This window comes from Cupressus sempervirens, chromosome 10 (genome assembly GCF_028749045.1).
Source record: "Cupressus sempervirens isolate cs-2001-9-10 chromosome 10, ASM2874904v1, whole genome shotgun sequence".
Classification (NCBI taxonomy): domain Eukaryota; kingdom Viridiplantae; phylum Streptophyta; class Pinopsida; order Cupressales; family Cupressaceae; genus Cupressus; species Cupressus sempervirens.
In genome coordinates, this window is record NC_143127.1 from 712,039,733 (window position 1) to 712,062,161 (window position 22,429).

Consider the following 22,429-nt stretch of genomic DNA (forward strand, 5'->3'; position numbering starts at 1 on the left):
CTTTATTAGCCATTTTTTTTTGCATCAAGCTCGATTATTTTATTGAGAAAAGGTCCTATGTAACACAGATTTTGTGTGATCGTTGATCTTGATCATATCAACGGGCATCACATTCCCATAATAACAAGATGCAGGGTTTTTAAACAATGCAAGCATGCACTATGATGACACATAGCCCTTCCTGATCTTCCAGCCTCAACGTGTCGCAAAAGAATTTATGATCATTGATCTTGCAAGAATCAAGGGCTATCGCATTCCCACAATAACAAAGTGCACGAATGTTATACATTGTGGGGAAGTGCTAATGCAATGTGAGGCATAGTGTAACATCATGGGCCCGCTTTTCTCAAAAGGTAATAATAACTTGTCTTATGTGGTACTTGTCAGATGAGCTGGAGTATAGAGAAAGTGTCTCATTGGTCTGACTAAGCTGACTAGATATTATAGCCATGCAAGATTTTTAATCATCAGATCAAGCATAGATGAATGGCTGGCACAATCCTATAATATGGAGATGCTTGTTCAATAAGGAATTTTGGAATGTGCCAGCTTGACATGTGGAAAGAATAACATCAAGTAATCATTTTTTCAGGAAGTGATATGGGACTCGCTTGCGTGGGAGTTTTTAGGAGGTATAAATTCACATGGAGCTTTCCCATTGGTCAATATAGCTGACCGAGCATTATTCATTTCAAATTTGGTATGATCGTTGATTTTTTCTTGATCAACGATTGGTGCTTACTCGCTATTTTAAGATGCAAGAAATTTAAGGAATGCAGGTAAGTGGTAATGCGACACGTGGCCCTGCTCCTAAGGGCGTAGGGCTTATTTCTTTTTTGAATTAAGGTCGTTCGATCTAATGAAATTGATGGATGAGATTTGAAATTCTAATGCAACTTTAGAAAAAGTGACTAATGGAAGTTAATTTGGTTTAGAGCTCATTTGTTTGATTTCAATGCTCGAATATAATTCATGATCTCACCATTTATTGAACCGTCAAATTGCAAAAGGCTATCAGAATGCAAAAAAAATTCAGAGCTAGGGCACATAATTTCATAGGGAAATCCAACGAATTGCTACAAAGAATTTCATAGAGCAAAGTAGATTTTTGGGGGCTTCTCAGTGAAAATTGCAAATTTAATGTTGCAGATGAAATTGCAATCAGATTTAGATATTTTTTCATCTAATTTGACTTCTCCAGCAATTATAAGGATGAATTGAATGTTTATGGAGGTGGTTGAAGTAATTGTTTTTTTTTGGTAACAAGCACCAGTAAATTTCACGGACAAGCAAATGTAGCATGTTGAGATTAGATTTTTGGAACCTCAGTACAAATTGTGATGATTTCTTGATATTCCTTCATGAGATATTTTCATATTTTTAAGTGGGTGTATACCAAATATTTTGGCATCATTTATGGTTTTCAAAGTGCAGGTAGATGAGGAAGTTTAGCTTCAAAAACTCTAGATTGAAGACTCTTTCAGTGGGACAGATGTTAGGTTCAGATTGCCATTCCACAAAGATCAAATTCTTGGAAATTACCAAGAAGCAGTTGGCATCTATTCCTAAAGATGATGATGGATCTAATGATGGAAATTAGAATACTACTAAGGTACCTATTTCTTTCTTATCTTCATCTTCACTAAAAGTAGATCTTAACAAATCTGTTGGTGATGCTAGTACTAGTAATAATATGAATAATACTAAGAAAGACAACGCTAATCACCTCAAGATTGATTTACAAAGAACACCTGTTAAATTAGAAGGCTATAGGAAAATATGTTTTGATGGAATCCCTAGTTTTCCAAATCCTATCCCACAAGAAATGAGGAAAACATTGCCTAAATTTGATGGAAATAATGTTATTTCTTGTGAGGACCATTTGAGTAGTTGTCTTGATAGGATGAGTGATTATGAGGTTGAAGCTGAAGATGTCATTATGAAGTTGTTTGTGCAGTCATTAACTGAAGATGCTAGAGAGTGGTTCAAGAGACTTCTTGAATTGTTTATTGTTGATTGGAAAGATATAGCGTATTGTTTCAAAGAGCAATATGGTGACAAGAAAAATTAGATCTATATCTTGAGTGAATTCAATAATATCAAGAGGTTGCCTAATGAATATGTTACTGAATTTAACTCTAGATTTCAGAAAAGGATGTACAAGCTAATGCAGGCCATGTGAATTGATGACAAGGTATGTTTGATAGCTTATCTGAATGCTTTTGACGGTAAAATGGCATACCAACTTAGGGATAAAGAGCCTAGGACCTTAAGAGATGCTTTCAAGATTTCCATTAATATATAAAATAATTTGAGGATTTCAGGGAGATTAGAAAGAAAAAGAGATGATCCTAGGTTATTTGGGAACAAGGGAAATAGAAAGGAAGAAAATAAAGCCATAGGAGGAAAAAAGCAAGAGCCTAGTGAAATGAGTCAGGTTCTAAATGCTATAAAAGGTCTAAACCTTCTTTAGATGAAGAATTATAGGAACCCCACTGATAATAGGCCCCCCTATCAATCAAATTTCAATAGACAAAATAGGCTACAAAATTTCCCTTATAACACTACTTGAAAGGATGGTTAGCCTAGTATCCCTCCTCCCAAGAACAAAAACAACAAGGTGACCCATGATCCTTTGTCAAAAAATTCTATCAATTTGGTAGATGATCCTGAATTTTTTGCTAAACCTACTTGGTGTTTTGCTTGTCAATTACCCCATTCCCCTGAATCTTGTGTAGTAGCATTGTCATTCCCAGGAAATCAAACTATAGTAGAAAAGTGTCATGAGCAAGAAGAAAATAATGATGATGTAGGATGCAATATGTTTGAATCACATTATTCTAACTGTGAAGGTGATGATAGAGATGTGTATGACCAAAGAAAGTTTCAGAATGTCATACAATAGTAAGTATTTTCTAATGAAAATGATGTGGAGGACAATATGTGTAACATGGTAAATACAAAGGAAGAAGTAACATTGAGAAAACCTTCTAGGGAAGAGATTGATCAAATTACTACTAATATGATAGCTCAGGTTTAGACTAGAAACATGACTCAGAGAGATGAAAGCAATAAGGTAGCTAGTATCTTCATAAAAGGGGCTGATCCTAAGAAGGGGGAAATTGTGAAACCTAAAGAAGCTCCTACTGTGAAGGTTAAAATTACTAATAGAAGGTGGGAACAAAAGAAAGGAGGAAATCCTAAAGATATGAAGTTTTCAAATAACGTCCCCAGAAAAACAAATGAGAAGGTATCAAAGATCATCACAAAACATGATAAGAATCATCAAAATGCTTTGAACATTTTGGATAAATAAGATGAGAAAAGGAATGTGACTAATGATGATCCACTCGGTTCTCCATAGATATGCTTGTTGTTTTGTCTCATATTACTATTAAGGTTCCATTGTCTGAATTTCTAAGAATCCCTGAACACCAAAATAAAGCTATAGCATGGTTGGGAAATATTGATGCAAGGGTAAGTCAGGATTGTAATGAAAATCACAATTCCAAAGAAAGTAGTAAAGAAGAAGTAAAGAACAATGAAGCTGAAGGAGTTGTCTCTCAAATTCCTCAAATTTTTTTAGATAACTCTATAAATCAGTGTTTGGGAAATGTTGAACAATTTTGATTGAGCATTTTAGTAAATGGTAAAACATTACAAAATTGCATGATTGATTCTGGTGCTTCCAACACTGTGATGCCTTTCCAAATAATGAAGAAATTAGGCTTAAAAGTGGATACTACTCAAGGAAGATGTTGTGCTATGGATAAAAGAGAAGTGATAGTCATAGGCACTATAAACTCTTTGCCATATAGATTAACAGCCTGCCCTAACAAAGAACTTACTATGAGTGTATTGGTTGTTGATATTCCACCTCAGTATGGCATGTTATTATCAAGAAAGTGGAGTGCTACTATAGGTGGGAGTCTACAATGTGATTTGTCATTTGCTACTTTTAATATTGAGGGGAATTTGATAAAGGTCAATAGGGAGCCTAAGAGTATATACATGATAGAGGAAGATGTAGGAGAAAACATGACAAATTTTGTGGATATAGATATTAATGCATTCAGAGCTGAGCTCCTGACTTTGAAAAATCTAAGCATAAATCTCAAATGTAAATGGAAGTTGACACAAAAATAGACAAGAGTGATTTGTGGACTATGTTTTTTGATGGTACATGCTACAAAGATGGATCTGGTGCAAGCATTTCGTTGATATCTCCAGCAAGAGTAACATACAAATTTTCCTTTACTTTAAGTTTCCCTTGTACTAACAATATAACAGAATATGAGGCTTTTTTGTTAGTTCTTAGATTAGCTCATAAGCATGGGATAAAGTGTTTACATGTTGTAGGAGATTCTGAATTGGTGGTATCCCAAGTAAGAAATACTTATGTGTCAAAGAATAAAAGATTGAAATAGTATAGAAATGCAGTGTGGGACATGATTGAATGTTTTGATGCATTTGGGGTTATTTGGAAAGATAGGATAAATAATAAAATGGTAGATTTACTAGAAAACATAGCAATGAAACCAAATGATATCACATTTTCTAGTGTGTCTAAAATTGAGATTCAAACTAGACCTTTTGTCCCTGATAATATTCAAAATTGGCAAGTGTTTCAAGATGACAAGGATATTCTAAGATTTTTGAACTATGAGCATATGTTGTCAGGACAAGAAATTGATTGTGTAGCTTATGTAGAAAATTTAGATGGAAACAATACAATTTTTGAGCAAGAAATTGTACAATTGAAGACAAAGAAAATTCCAAAGGGTCTAGTTGTTTTAGAAACTATTTTTGACAACCAAGATAGGTCACAAATGGATACTAATGGGTATAATGCCAAGGATTTAGAGGAGGTGAACTTGGGAACTCAGGAAACACCTAAAAAGGTATATATTGGTAAGAAATTGCCTCCTAAAATTAGGAAAGATCTAATAGACCTGTTAAGGAAGTATAGAGATGTGTTTGCATGGTCATATGAAAATCTAAAGGCCTATAGGGAAGATCTTTTTCAACATGAAATCCCTTTGAAAATAGATGCTAAGCCTTTTAGAAAAAAACAAAGGCCAATAAATCCAACCTTGGCTCCCAAAATGCAAGAAGAATTGATCAAGTTGAGAGATGTTGGGATTATAAAGCCTATTAGACATTCTTCTTAGGTATCCAATCTAGTACCAGTAAGAAAGAAAAATGGAGATATAAGGTTATGTGTTGATTTCAGGAATCTCAACATATCTTCATTAAAGGATAATTATGGTTTACCCAATATGGAAGCCATGTTGCAAAGGGTCACTGGTTCAGAATTGATGGCCATGATGGATGGGTTTTTGGGATATAATCAAGTAGTTGTGAAAGAATCAGAATAGTTTAAGACTGCTTTCACTACTCCGCAGCGTACTTATGTTTATGTCAGGATGCCATTTGGGCTTACCAATGCTGGGGCTACTTTTCAAAGGGCCATGCATGTAGCTTTTGCTGATATTATTGAAATTTTTTTGGTTGTGTATCAAGATGACCTTACTACTTACTCCAAGGATGAAAATGATCATTGTATGCACTTAGAAAACGTATTCATCAGAGCCATTAAATATGGAATATCTTTAAATCCAAGGAAATGTAACTTTGATGTCACTGAAGGAAAATTTTTAGGACATCTAGCTGGCAAGCATGGAGTGAGGATTGACCCTAAAAGGGTAGAGGCAATAGATAAGATTCAGAAACCCAATAGTGTTAAAGGCATCCGGTCATTCTTTGGATGGATCAATTTTCTTAGGAGATTTGTGAGAAATTTTGCAAAGATTAGTAGGCCTATATTAAGAATGCTAAAGAAAGGATCTGAGATAAAATAGGATGGTGAACCCAGTATTGCATTTCAAAAGATTAAGCAAGATATTAAAGATGCCCCTGTTCTCAGAGCTCCTAATTATGACAAACCAATGCATATATTTTCCTTTGCCTAATTTCACACTGTTGTTGTAGTACTGTTACAAAAAATTGAAGAAGGTTATGAGCAACCTATTGCATTCTTCAGCAAGTCTTTGCAAGCAACAAAACTCAAGTATGACACCAATGAAAAATAGGCATATGCACTAGTAAAAGTGATGAAAGCTTTTAGATGTTACTTAATGGGAGCTACTGTGATTGCTTTTGTTCCTACTACTACTATGTGTAGACACCTAAAAATCCTTTAGAAAATAAAGTATTTTTATTTTCTGAAAAATTCCCGATGACATCATCATTTATTAATTAATTAATTAATTAATTAATTAATTAATTAATTTTTATGCCATTAAATCCTTTTATCTTAATTAAAAATATTTAATTAAGGAATCCCTCCCAAAAATGTTTAAATCTTATTTAAACATTATTTCCTTATTTATTAATTATTTAATTAATAAATTGACCAAAAATCCTAAAATAAATAAAAAAATTATTTTTTTTCCAAAAGTTGGCCAATTTCCTTATGACCAATAACCTCTTCCAAAATCTTCTAATCTTTCTTTAATTTTGATTAAAGGCTAATCCCATCATTTCCTACCCCTAATCCCAACTCAAAATATTTAATTAAAATTAAATATTAATCCTCATGTTTATTAAAAAAGTTTTAATAAATATCTCCTCAACCCAAACCCTTGAAATAAATAAAACTTTATTTATTTCCTAAAAATCTAATTTATCCTCATCCTAAGAAGTTCTAGACTCTTCTAGAAAGTCTTCATCCTCATCCTAGGAAATTCTAGACTATTCTAGAAAGTCTTTATCCTCCTCCAAAATCTAGACTCTTCTAGAAGATGTCTTTAAACCTAATCCTAATCCCCTCCTAACCTTGTCACATTCCCTAAACATGGGTTAAGACTTACTAACCCAAGCCAAAGTTAACAAATATCTCCTCCTTCACCCACCCTCATTAAATGCCATCCACTTGCCTATCCCTAAGCTAATCCTAAACCATCCTAATCCATCCTCTAATCATTTGCACAAGCCTAAGCAAGCTTAAAACCTTCCTAATCAAGTCCAAGTCGAATTTGCTCTCATCACCCTCAAAATATCTCAACCATAAAACTTTATGAAGTCCACTAGGTCATAAATGACTCTTACAAGCCCTTTTATTGCTCTTACAAGTCATTATGAGGGTCTTTATGAAGATTTTATCTCTTGAGCCTCCTTTGTTGACTCATCCTTGCCCTTTCCTCCATCCTCTCACCATGTGACATGTGTCACTCCTTGATTGGCTATAAGGAAGCACAATCCATGTGCTCTCCTCTCATGCAATCTGAGCCTTCCATAAGCTTTTTCCCATCCTTGCATCTTAGCCCTCAATCCCTCAAGCCTCTTGCCTATAAATTGGATCCTTCCCCTTTGCAAAATAACACAATCCATGAAGTAAAGTTATAATGCTATTTTGAGAGCCAAATCCATTCTAAAGCCATCTATCCACACCAAAAATCCACAATCATCCATTGAAGCCTTTGGAAGCATATTGAGCATACATCCTATCCATTTAGATAAAGCTACTCAACAAGAGAGCTTCTTATTGAGAGAGTCCATTAATGGCTCATATTCTCAATTAAGAGCTCATCTTAGTCTATCTTGAAGTTTATGAATTTTGTTTAGTTTTTAGAAGCTTTATTTAAATTTGGTTTCTATTAGCATACTAACATTGCTCATATACATTTTGGCACGCCCGGTGGGACCCCGCATGGGTCATCTTCATTAGCTTTTTTAGTCAAGTTTTGTATATCATTTGCTGATTTTGGCTCATTTTTCTTGTTTTTGTGATTGGTAGGATTGTATAAATTGGTTTTGTAGGTCCACATGAGCATGAAGAAGACAAAGGAACTCATAATCTATCTCATAGTGTTTGCAGATTTTTCAAGCTTATAGGTGGACAAAGAACTTGAAATTCTTCTTCTTCTTCTTGTCTATATTCTTCTTATTCCATCTACTTCTTCTTCTTCTTCTTGTGGGAGATCTTGGCCATTTTTTTTTTTTAAGAAAGCAAAATCATACACACTTCTTTTTAGTGCTTAAAATGAACCCCCAAATCATACTTAAATCCATTGAAAAATTAAAAATTTGCAAAAAAGAAAAAATCTTTTAACAAGTGAAATTAAACCAATCTAATCATTTGCATCCTTGCAACATCAAGGTTTTAGATACATTCATGCAAAATTAGGAACACTTCATTTTTGGGAATTTAAAAAGAACTTCAAGTTTCCATTTCAAAAGGTTCAAAATCAACACTAAGTGCACACTAAAGTTCTTTTAAAAAAAAATCTCATAAAAACTAAGAGTCCTAAATGGTTGCCAAAAATTGTCCTAAAATCTTTGTTATTTGTTCCAAACAAATGTCTTATTGCAAAATCTTGAATGTTTCTTAGGATTTTCATGCATCAAAACAATCTAGGAATATCATTTTTGGGCTTAAAATATGCAAACTAGAACACAAAATCTTGAATGAAAACCAAAGTCCAAAGAGTCATTTTCACTTTTGAGTCCAAAACAATCTTGAATGATCTAAGGTTAAAACAAAGCACTTCAAAGTTCTTAAAACAACACACAAAATCTCAATCTTGAATGCTCAAAAGAAAACACTTGAATGTTTAACCACTTTTCTTTGAATGCATGTTGCTAAAATCACTCTTGAATGCCATGGATTAAAATCAAATTTTCCTTGAATGCATGCTTAAAACAACAAATCCAATCTTGAATTCTAAGGATCAATTAACTATTTCAATATCAAACACTTCATTTGGAGCTTCTAAAAATTGAACAAAACAAATCTCTTTTCCACATGCAATCTAGGTAAAGTTTGATTTTTGGACATTTAAGAAACCTTGTTAAGTTAAAATACAAATTTGCAAAAATCAATTTGAGTAGTTCCTTGGACTCACCTCTTTTCTAATCACCCATCAAATATTAACCATTGGTTGCAATCTCAGCGCCATTTATGGGGATGGGTCTACTTGAAAAAGGTGTTAAATGTTCCACAATCTAACTCACTCACTTGGTCTTTGAATTTTTGCTTTAACTTTATCAAAATTCTTAAATGATCAAAACTCTAGATTAAATCGATCACACTTCAAGTTTGGGCACTAAAATTGAACAACAACTGACGTGGAGAGCCTCCGGGCGCGCGCTTGAAATTGAATCTCACACACTTTTGTTTTAGGCTTAAAACAAACTCACACTCAATCTTGAATGCCTTAAAGAAAATTAATCAATACTTGACGTGAAGGGCCTCTGGGCGCGCGAGTTTGCTTTTGTTGACCCTAACTCTTCTTATTGTTTTCATTCTTCGATCGATTTACTTTTGTTGGCGCTTCAAGTTGGAATAAACATTGTATCTTAAACATGAGTGCTTGCAAAGTCTAGATCAGAAAACTTAAGCGTCAGTTGGTAAAAGAACAAATGTGTTTTTTAGCCCAAGGTCATCCAAGTCTTCTCTCCCCTTGTCGTCTTTCGAGGCCATCTTGGGTGCATAAGATTAGGATCCAAAACCTTGTTTCTTTTTAGGAGGCCTGCTTGGGGATTTCATCACCCCTTGGACGACCTCAACTCCAGCGTTCTGGCGGAGTATAAGAATCGGAAGGTGAATCGAAAGACACCTCTCTTGGGATCAAGATTTTGTCACTCGGGCTAAGCCTCAAGGAACTTTATACCCTTGAGAAGTGAAAGAGGAGAAGTGGGTTACCACTCCTCTCGGCTGTGTGACATCTTTTTGGTCTCATCTACGGATTTGGGCCTCACGTACCTTGGGTATATCGAGGACTCCTTAGCTAAACCAACTGTCAGCCTTATAGACAACCATCTAGGATGTTAATGTGTTTGAGGTGACTGATCGAAACATTTGTAGAACATACACACTCCTTGGCGCAAGTATCACTTTCTGAGAATCAAAAACTTCTATCTGGTTGTTTCTATCTATTGCTTGATCTTTTATTTGTTGAATGAATGTTTGCCAAACTTGGTCAATCCTAGCTTAGGGCATACTTAGTGTAGTCACTGCCTATTCCAGAAGTTGAATGAGTTGAAGCAAAACAACCAATATCTCTCAAAGCCAAGCAAATTCAGAAATTGATGTCAGAGCAACCCAAACCCAAACAGAAGTTCCACAAAGTTAAACTCAAACCATCTCTAGCATACCAAGAACTTTCAGCCAAAAGAAAAGAAATAACACCAAGCCCACGAATTGCCAAACTCCACAAAGTAGAGGCAAAAGCTACTGACGAAGCACTTCAAGAGGCCTGGTTAGAGCGCACCATCAAATTTAGCCAACATCCAGGAGTTAATCCTGCTTATGCCTTACCAACTAGGCATGATTTCTATGATTAGACACCCTTGTTTCTCCACATCTTCTTGGATAAGCTTCACTTTAGAGTCATTTTTGTAGAAAAGCCAGCCATCTTAGGTTATCCCCTTAAGCATTATTAGCTCATCCATCTCATTTAGAATCAAACCATCTAGCCAGCAACCAAAACCTCACATCCAAGCCTTCACAATTGTTGTCACTTTTGCCAAAAGTTTGCCACTCCTAAAATCTTCCAAATCCATCAATCTCACCAAGGTTATCCCTTTGACAGAGCTTTGTCTAGGGTGATCCAGCTTTGTCACTTGTTATCCCTCATCACCTTGAGCTAAAGGTTGGGATCCACAAGTGGTCAATCTCGTGTTCTTCCTAAAGGATCATCAGTCTATCCTTAAGTTGACACAATCACCACCAAGCTTACACATAGGAAAGCAGACCTTTCGTGCTTTGGCAACATATCTTTGAAGTTAGAATCTCCAACCCAATCCTCCTTAGGTTTTGTCGTATAGCTTTTCCTTAACCTAGGAAATCATTTGCATAGAGAAGCCTTCCCCCTTTTGCATCCATCAGCATTATTGCATCTCATCCCTAAGAGCATTTTTCATGCCACCCGTCACTCGCTTAGCCAAGAAGAAAGAAACAATGGAGCCCTATCATTTGGATCGAACAACCTCACCCCCCTTGAGCACTCAGCCATCCTTCAGCGCAGAGAAAGCTATGCCATCACGTATTGACATTGAAGCTTTCATGAACCAACCAGGAAATGCAGTATTGGTAAATGCCATTATAGACAAGAACAAAGAGACAATCATGGCTAATTTTTGAAGGGAAAATGTAGGAACCTTTGACTTTGGAAGACCCCCTCCATTATCAGATCCATCTCACCCATTGTTTGGGAAGCTACCACCACCCATAGGCTCTTATGATCCAAATTATCCTCAATATATGCCAAAAGAAGAGCCTCCAGCCAATCCATATGATCCAACAGACCCAAACATACCATCATCCACCCAAGTTGAAATCTCCATGCCGCAAGCCAACCCAGCCACCACCACTCCATCCTTGGTTCATACCTCTTCGCTCCAAACCCCCTTTACCCAAAATAGCTCACCGTTCACCCCCTTCACTATTGCTGCTGCTGCTCCCCAACCCAGCCTTCCAAATCCACCCATCTCCCAAATCAGTGCTAGCATCTTTGGCCAACCTCAGCAATATACAACAGGGATGCCACCCATGGGGCCAAGTAATCAACCTTTCATCACCCCCAGCTTGTTCACTGCAGCCCAACACACAATCCCATCATTTCCATTAGGTCTTGGGAGCTCAATACCATTAGCCACAAATCTACAAGCTACTACCCTCACTCCACAAAGCTATCAAATCCCACAAGCTACTACCAATTTTCTACCAAGCTCCCAAGTGACCCCAGCCCTTGCCACCACTCTACCAAGCTTCCAAATCCAACCACAAAGCTATCAAACCCCATCAGTTCCATTCCCAAGCTTTCAATTCCCACCACCTCCACCACCAACTAATCCATTACCTCCAATTACCAACTACTTTTCAATGCCACTTCTAGGAGGTAATCCACCACCCCAGCCAACCACCAATTATTTGCAGATACCATCCCAAATGGGGGCACAACCCACATATATTGGTCAAACCCCACAAGCCCCCCGATCCTTTCCCCAAGCCTCTCAACCATCTTATACCTTACCTCCACAAAGCAATCCATTTATCCCACAGCCAGCCTATGTTCCTCAATCCCAACCTCAAATCCCATATCAACAGCAAGCCTCGCAGCACATGCAGCAATATGTGCCACCTCCCCCTCAGCAACCTGTCATCCACCATGCAGCTGCCCAAACAATGTACAATCCCTATCAGCAAATCCCTCATAGCCATCCATATTCAGTGGCCCCATCCAGTACATACCTACCTCAAGGCACTCCTACATTGGGGGCACCCCAGCCATCACCTATCAATTCAGAATGGGAGCAAATGAAGATAGCTCTGAAAGCCATCCAAGAAGGGAATGATCCGAAGACATTCAGGTTTGAGAATGTGTTTCCTTACCCATTTGATAGAGCCATTACCATGACACCATTTTCCAAACACTTTGAGGTACCCAAATTTGACAAATTCAGAGGAAAAGGAGACCCTGTCACACATATCAAAGAATTTTACATGCACTACCAGGATGTAGCATACAATGATGTCTTCCTCTTGCGCCTTTTTCCCAAAAGCTTAGCTGGACCAGCTCTTGAATGGTTTTATAGAATCCCCTATGGTACAATTAAAAACTTTGCTGAATTATCTGAGGCATTTGTAGCCCAATATGCCCATCTTGTTGAAACAGAGCTATCAATAGTTGATCTTGTCCACACCAAGCAAAAAGGTGGAGAAAGCCTTGCCGAATACCTGCAAAGATGGCAAACCCTTACCACCCGCATATCCTGCACCTTGCCAGAACGCCATGTTGTGAAAATGTTTATTGATAATGCCCATCCTAGCTTGGCTCACCACATGACCATGAACTATTTGCAAACCTACAAAGATATCAAAGAGAAAGGAATGATCCTTGAGCAAGGACTCATTAAAGATGGTGTGGTCAAGCTTTACAAGGAAGCCAACCAAAATCAATCACATTCCAATGACAAGTCTAGGTATTGGAACAAAAACAAGCACGTTGCAGCAGATGGCGTCACTGACACCAGACATGTGAATATTGTTGGTCCTTCTCACAACCAGTCCAACCCACCATATCAACCAAAAAATCAACAAGCTATCAACTACCAACAACAGAATAACCAAAGCTATCAAAACCACACTCCAAGACCCAACTTTCAAGGGTCTAGCAATCAAGCTAATGCCATCAATGTAGCTGCAGGACAAAAGCCTAGATTCCAACCTACACCTAGAAACTATACACCCCTTGGTGAGCCATTGGATGTCATTTTTGAGAAATTAGTCAAAGAAAACCTCATCAAATTTCCTCCTACCCAGCAAATTGACCCAAGCCAATCCAAAGCTGCATGGTACAAAGATAATGAGTACTGCAAATTTCATAGGGTAAAAGGTCACACTACCCTCAGATGCATGAAACTGAAAGACTATGTGCAAGACCTCATTGATCGGAAGGAAATCACTGTTGGTGCCCAAACCTCTCCCAATGCAGGCTTACAGATCTATCAAAATGCTTTTCCTCCACACCACAACCAAAATCCTGGAAAAGCACCTATCCAAACCAACAACAACAACACCAACAACTGTCAGCCAAACCAACAGCATGGGAAGAACAATGACCACACTTCATCCTATATAGACTATGGTAGCCTTATAGGTTGTATATCCGAGAAAGAGCCTTCCGTCAATGTTATCAATATCCAAGGACCAAACAATGAGTGTGCAGTCACCACTCGAAGAGCGCAATTTAACATCGTAGGCCCACCTGTTACACCAACACCATCAGCTCCATCAAAAAGCTAGTACAATATCTTGGAACACCTTGGGAACATGCCAGCCCAGATCTCCATTTTAGACCTTCTTCGCACTAGTCCTGTGTACAAGAACATCCTTGACAGTGCTCTCATAGAATCTCGTGTCCCTTCTGATATCAATGCTACTAATTTTTGTAATCTTGTTGGACACCTCTCATCCTCATGTGCCCTATTGTTCAAATCCACCGACATACCTGTGGTCGACCCAGATCACACCCTTCCACTTCGCATAGCCATCATGGTATCCAACTTTGTTGTAAAAAGAGTAATGATAGATAATGGATCAGCCTTGAATATTTGCACCCTAAAATTCATAAAACAAGCTGGGTATACTGAGGCAGATATCATCAGTGAGGTTATCACCATCAAAGCTTATGACAACTTGGAAAGAACCACAGAAGGAACTATTTTGCTGCCAATCAAGGTTGGGCCAGTCATCCAAGAGACACTCTGCCATGTTATTGATCTAAACCTACCATTTAACATCCTCCTCGGTCGCCCATGGATTCATGCCATGAAAGCCGTTCCATCCACTTACCATCAGTGCATCAAATTTCCGCATCAAGGCACTGAGGTAACCATCCATGCCGATCTAGAACCCTTTGCTTACTGCAATGCGGTTGAAGCTTCATATACAAACCATTGCCCTGGAATTGATATCGGCACATCCATCGCCAGCTCATCCCACACTTATAATGACCCAGAAACCATCCTTGCCTCTACCCTGTCTACCGTGAAGATCAATAACAAAGGTTGTGGAGAGTATAGTCTGTCAGATGCATTTGCTGTCGGGGCACTCCCACTTGATCCACATGCCCATGGACGACCGACATATCACAAAGCTAAGGAAATTCCACCTCCTCGATACAAACAGTTTGGCCCAACAACCTTTGTATCCTCGAAAATCCCTCTGCATGAGGAGCTCACTCTAGATATCAACAAATGGTTACATAAGGATGCACCTCAAAGAAATCAAGCACGCCTTGATCACTTCAGCCAAAAGTATCCCCAAGAACATAAGCTCATCACTGACAAATGGAACTATCAAGGTGGTGGTCTAGGACCAGAAGAAAGAGGCATGCAGTGCCCCATCGACGCACACAAGTGGGAATCGAAGTCAGGTCTTGGCTTTGGCATACCCACAACTGGGGGCACCAATGAGAACAGTCACGCTTTTTCAAACATTCACCGCGACCTTGTTGAAATTGAAGACATTCCTGAGGAAGTTGAAAAGAGAGCCTACGATGATATCCTAGACCAAATCTCCCTCGGAGACTCTGTTCTCCAAGAACTATCCATCCACCTCATTGACCTACCACTCGCCCATCCACAACTCATAGATTGGGACCAACCAAGTGTCATACACATCGATGAGTTCACATCAGAGGAGGCACTTCTAAGATTCATGGGAGTTGAAACTCCTCACAAGAAAACAAAGCCAGATTCTGCCTATATCTACAAGCTAGATCCCAAGGGGTATTTTGGAGAAAATCCCCAACCTAGTTTCGATACACCCAAAACTGGAACTAAGGTGAATCTGAGACTAGCTAAGGCAACGAAGAGAACCCCTCAGCAAGAAAATCCAGAGCCACAAGAAGAACATGAGAATTTAGCATTGCCTCCTCAAGATAATCGACCAAAGGTGTCTTCTATTCTAATTGAGGATACTCGAGAAGTCAACATTGGTTCTTCAGAGATCCCCAGACTTGTTCACATTGCTGCATCCCTATCACAAGACCAAGCTGACCTCCTCTTTGAGGTCTTAAGAGAGAATATTGGCCGATTTGCATGGTCATATCAGGACATGCCAGGACTTGATCCAAAGCTTGTAGTTCATCATCTTGCAGTTGATCCAAAGATCAAGCCCGTCAGACAAAAGCTTAGAAAAATGCACCCCAAGGTGGCATTATTGGTCAAAGCTGAATTAGAAAGAATGTTAGCTGCTAAGGTTATCCGACCTATCGACTACTCAGAGTGGATCTCCAACATGGTCCCTGTCACTAAACCTTCAGGTGACATCAAAATCTGCACTGATTTTAGAGATCTTAACAAAGCTTGTCCAAAAGATGATTTTCCCTTGCCCAACATAGATATGATTGTAGATCTTACAGCTGGACATGAAATTTTGTCCCTCATGGATGGATTTTCTGGGTATAATCAAATCAAGATTGCAGAAGAGGATCAGCATAAGACAGCATTCACTACCCCTTGGGGAACCTTTTGCTACAACATGATGCCTTTTGGCCTAAAGAATGCTGGGGCTACCTATCAAAGAGCTATGACAGCCATTTTTCATGATCTCATCCATAGCATTTTGGAGGATTATGTGGATGATATCTTGGTCAAGTCTCATACCTTCATGGATCATCTTGCTAACTTGGAGAAAGTCTTTGATAGGTTAGCCAAATATCATCTCATGCTGAATCCCAAGAAATGTGTCTTTGGGGTCACATCTGGCAAGCTTCTAGGCTTCATAGTTTCTAAACGAGGTATAGAGATCGACCCCAAGAAGGTCAAGGCTATCTTAGACATGCCTCCTCCCCAGACACTGTGACAACTTCGCTCTCTTCAAGGAAAGCTCCAATCTGTTCGGCGCTTCATCTCCCAGCTTGCAGATAAGTGTACACCATTTTCACATTTACTAAAGAAGGATGAGAACTTCAAGTGGGATCCTTTATGTCAGCGCAGCTTCGACCATCTCAAGCAGTATCTCATCAATCCCCCTATCTTGGTTCCACCAATTCCTGGTCGTCCCCTAATTTTGTACATATCAGCAACACCTACTTCTCTAGGGGCACTTCTAGCACAGCTTGATGACTACAAAAGAGAAAGAGCCATCTACTACATCAGTAGAACCCTAGTTGGTTATGAACTCAATTACACTCCTATGGAAAAAGCTTGTTTGGCAGTTGTCTTCTCAACTCAAAAGCTTCGCCATTACATGCTAAGTCATACCATCCAACTAGTCTCCAAGATTGACCCTCTCAAGTATATGCTCTCTAGAACAGCACTTACAGGCCGTTTGGCCAAATGGGTTATGCTCCTTAGTGAATTTGACATCCAGTATGTGGATAGAAAGGCAATCAAAGGGCAAGCTATAGCAGATCACCTAGCTGATGCACCTCTAATAGATGCTTATCCGTTGATCACAGAATTTCCAGATGAGCATATCTGTCTAATTGAAGAACAACCCCCATGGAAACTTTATTTTGATGGCTCATACACATCTCATGGATCAGGGGCAGGAATATTGTTGGTCACACCTCAAGGAGATTACATTCCAAAAGCCTTCAAGATACAATTCCCTAGCACCAACAATATAGCTGAATATGAGGCCCTCATAGCAGGATTAAAGATAGCTGTAGAATGGAACATTGTTGAGCTACAAATCTTTGGCGATTCTCAGCTCATCATCAAGCAAGCCCTAAATGAATATCAAACCAAAGATGAAAAGCTATTACCCTACAAAGAGCTAGTTGATCAGCTAACCCAACATTTTACAAAGCTTCAGTTTACACAAGTGCCTCGAATACAGAACAAAGCAGCAGATGCTATGGCTACTATAGGCTCGCTCTTGGAAATTCCCCAAGCAGCTACACAGTATGAGTTTTTAGTGGAGCAGCTCCTCACACCCGCCTATGCGAATGAGGATTCAAACCGTGTTTGTATCTTGGTTGGTTCTCAATCCCCTTGGTACCATGAGATTCATGCTTACCTTAACGATGGTATCATATCCCCTCACCTCACACGTACCCAACGCCAGAACCTCATTCAAAAATCATCCCGCTATGTTATCATAGCCAATACCCTATATCGTCGGGGTTATCACGATACTCTCTCTCGATGTTTAGACCAAAATGAGGCCGCGATGGTGTTAAAGGAAGTACACTCTGGACTTTGCGGTGCCCACACGAGTGGTATTGTCCTAGCGCGACAAATCCTTAGAGCAGGCTACTATTGGCCTACCATTGAAGAAGACTCCTGTGACTTTGTCAGAAAGTGTCTCCCATGTCAGCAACATGCAAATCTTGTGCACGCTCCAGCACAGGATCTACAACCTATTGCACCACCTTGGCCTTTCTCTTGTTGGGGCCTTGATCTAGTTGGAACTATCACACCCCTCTCATCTGATGGACATAAATGGATAATAACAGCTACAGACTATTTCACTAAATGGGTGGAAGCAGTCCCCCTAGTCTCAGCTACAGGAGTTCAGGTCTCCAAGTTCATCTTGTACCACATTGTTTGCTGCTTCGGCATCCCATCCACCATCTTCACTGACCACGGAGGTAACTTTGAAAATCTCAACATGGAAGAATTATGCACTTCCCTCCACATCCATCACCGCTTTTCTAGCCCATATTTCCCACAAGGTAATGGCCAGGCAGAGGCAACTAACAAAACCCTCCTCAAAATTCTAAAGAAAGTTGTCAATGATTCCGGCCGTGATTGGCACCTACAAATAAATCCAGCCCTATGGGCCTATCGAACTTCCTTTCGTACATCCACAGGCACAACTCCATACTCCCTAGTCTATGGTGCCGAAGCAATACTACCTATAGAGGTTGAACTTCCCTCCTTGCGCATATCTTTGCAAGGGCAAATATCAGATGAAGAATATAGAGTAGCTCGGCTCACCCAGCTAGATCTCTTAGACGAGAAGCGACAACAAGCCTATGATCATCTCACAGTCTATCAAACTCGTCTCAAAAGGAATTTCAATAAGAAGGTGCTTCCACGAAACTTTCAGCCAGGTGACATGGTCCTTAAAGAAAACATGAAAGTCCAAGCAGATCGAGAAAAGAAAGGCAAGTTTGAACCTACATGGCTTGGTCCTTATGTTGTCACTGCTTCCTTTGGCTCTGGAGCTTATCAGCTATCTACACCAGAAGGAGAACTCTTGAATGATCCTACTAACATCATTCATCTCAAGAAGTTCTATGCTTGAAGATCCTTGGTATACCAGGCTTTTGAAAAATACAAAAGAAAAAAATAGTAAAGAGAAATAAGCGTCCAATGGTGAAAACTTTGCAATTCAAGCACCTTGGATAGGTACCTTGGTGAAAACCTGGTAATTCAGGCGCCTTGTGTACTAAATACTAATCCATTATCTATCACTATCCTATCCCTCATCCATTTACCCACCATCCCATAAGACACACTTGCTTGTTCCCTTGGTGTTCCAACCAAATATCCAAAATCTGATGAAGCTTGTAAATACCTCCTGTACAGCTTGTAAATCTTGTACCAAAGCTTGTATTATACCTTGTAAATCTTGTACCATACCTTGTCTATCCGAATCTTGTCCAAGGTTTGTACCATATTCCAGCCTATAAATAATCTTGTATCCTAGCTTGTATACTATCATGTGCACACACAAAACCCCATTTTCACTTAATCTTTTCGCAAACCATCTACCTATCCACCTATCACCTATTATAGACATCCCATCCTTCACAAACATTTCCATCTCACAAAAACCAAAACATGAAAAAACTTGTAGATTTGTAACATATCTTGGTCCATCAGCTTGTACATCCTCTTTAGCTTAGTACCATTGTATCTATGCAGGGTTCGTGTCAGTTCATCCTTGATCAGCATCTTGCACCCATCACACATCTTGGTTAGCTCTTCCAACGCATCCTTTAGCTAGATTTCCTGTCACCAAAGTGTTATCTTTCTTAGTTCAGCTTGCCAGATGCATCACTCATCCAAATCCACCAGCTTCGGTGCTCTCCAATAGGTCCTTGCAGGATATAGCTTTCCTCATGTCTGATCTTGGTTCGTTAGTGCCTTGTCCTACCCATCTCGTTGGCAAACGGCTCTCTTTTGGATTTTCACTTTCTTTTGATTTGGGATCTTCCCTTTTGGGTCTTGAAGTATCTTTTCCAAGCAATCTCCTTGTTCCCTCCTCAAGGTTGCCACGATCTTCCATATCATGGTATGCTGCGAATGGGGCAATTAGAGCGTAAGGTCTTGATCAGGTCTTTCGTTTGTTTTTCTTTTCTGCTTGTGGGTTCTCCAGTGTCGTTTCCACGCTGCTTCCTCTAGGATTCATGTGTGATGCTGGGGCAATCCTTGTGTGTTTGTTTTGAGTTAGTTTGTCAGTCCTTTGGACAGTTGGTGAAAAGGCCTTGATGTTCTTGGTAACCTTGGCAATTAACCAATAGTCCTATAGCAAATCTAGTGCTCAACTACATGGTGGTACTTCTCTTTGAAGTATCCCCCCGCTCAAAAAGCTTCAATGGTTTTCCTTCATCTCCATTATCCCCCATCCATATCCAGCATCCGTCTCTCCTACCCCAGCTGATGCATCAGTATCTCTTTGAATCACTCATCACTCTTAGCTTTATTGATCCACAATCCTAGTCTTAGGGATCCACCAATCCAAATCAACCCACCAAGCCTCATCTTTCGAGATCCACAATCCTAGTCCTAGGGATCTCCGAAACCCATCTTCCGCCAATCTAACTCTTTGAAATCCTGTTGCATCAGCTTTATAATCCCCTCATCCATCTCCCTATCCTAGATTCTTTTTTATAGCGCTCCGCTCCTTCATCCTCTACAATCCCTAAGATCTTAAGCTTGCTTCCTCTTGTGCCTCTGATTCTCCCTTTATCATTCTCTCATAGTAAGAGTTTGAGCTAACTAAACCTCTTCTCTTAATCCAATTTGAGTCTCCTTGCTCATCCTAGATTCTTGTATTTTTCAAGAAGCCACCAAGCCTCGCTTTCTCTCCCCGCTGCCTTCTTGAGGGGGCATCTCATAGTCCATTCTCTCCTCTTCTGCTCTAGCCTTGGGCATCTTATTTTCTTATCTTTGATGTCATGCCACTTGCGGCATCACATCAAAGAGGGGCAAAATGTAGACACCTAAAAATCCTTTAGAAAATAAAGTATTTTTATTTTCTGAAAAATTCCCGATGACATCATCATTTATTAATTAATTAATTAATTAATTTTTATGCCATTAAATCCTTTTATCTTAATTAATAATATTTAATTAAGGAATCCCTCCCAAAAATGTTTAAATCTTATTTAAACATTATTTCCTTATTTATTAATTATTTAATTAATAAATTGACCAAAAATCCTAAAATAAATAAAAAATTTATTTTTTTCCCAAAAGTTGGCCAATTTCCTTATGACCAATAACCTCTTCCAAAATCTTCTAATCCTTCTTTAATTTTGATTAAAGGCTAATCCCATCATTTCCTACCCCTAATCCCAACTCAAAATATTTAATTAAAATTAAATATTAATCCTCATGTTTATTAAAAAAGTTTTAATAAATATCTCCTCAACCCAAACCCTTGAAATAAATAAAACTTTATTTATTTCCTAAAAATCTAATTTATCCTCATCCTAAGAAGTTCTAGACTCTTCTAGAAAGTCTTCATCCTCATCCTAGGAAATTCTAGACTATTCTAGAAAGTCTTTATCCTCCTCCAAAATCTAGACTCTTCTAGAAGATGTCTTTAAACCTAATCCTAATCCCCTCCTAACCTTGTCACATTCCCTAAACATGGGTTAAGACTTACTAACCCAAGCCAAAGTTAACAAATATCTCCTCCTTCACCCACCCTCATTAAATGCCATCCACTTGCCTATCCCTAAGCTAATCCTAAACCATCCTAATCCATCCTCTAATCATTTGCACAAGCCTAAGCAAGCTTAAAACCTTCCTAATCAAGTCCAAGTCGAATTTTCTCTCATCACCCTCAAAATATCTCAACCATAAAACTTTATGAAGTCCACTAGGTCATAAATGACTCTTACAAGCCCTTTTATTGCTCTTACAAGTCATTATGAGGGTCTTTATGAAGATTTTATCTCTTGAGCCTCCTTTGTTGACTCATCCTTGCCCTTTCCTCCATCCTCTCACCATGTGACATGTGTCACTCCTTGATTGGCTATAAGGAAGCACAATCCATGTGCTCTCCTCTCATGCAATCTGAGCCTTCCATAAGCTTTTTCCCATCCTTGCATCTTAGCCCTCAATCCCTCAAGCCTCTTTCCTATAAATTGGATCCTTCCCCTTTGCAAAATAACACAATCCATGAAGTAAAGTTATAATGCTATTTTGAGAGCCAAATCCATTCTAAAGCCATCTATCCACACCAAAAATCCACAATCATCCATTGAAGCCTTTGGAAGCATATTGAGCATACATCCTATCCATTTAGATAAAGCTACTCAACAAGAGAGCTTCTTATTGAGAGAGTCCATTAATGGCTCATATTCTCAATTAAGAGCTCATCTTAGTCTATCTTGAAGTTTATGAATTTTGTTTAGTTTGTAGAAGCTTTATTTAAATTTGGTTTCTATTAGCATACTAACATTGCTCATATACACTATGAAGGACATCTTTTCACAACAAGAGGTATCTCATAGGATATGTAGGTGGATTAATAGGATACAAAAATTTAATATTGATATTCAGATTACCAAACTGGTCAGGGGTCAAGGTTTGGCTAAATTGATGACAGAGGTTAATTTAGAGGCAAACCAAATCAATCAATTTGATCATAGTTGTAGGGATAATCTTTGTGATATGGATACCTCTGATTGGTACAAAGATATAATTTATTATTTGCAAAGTATGAAAT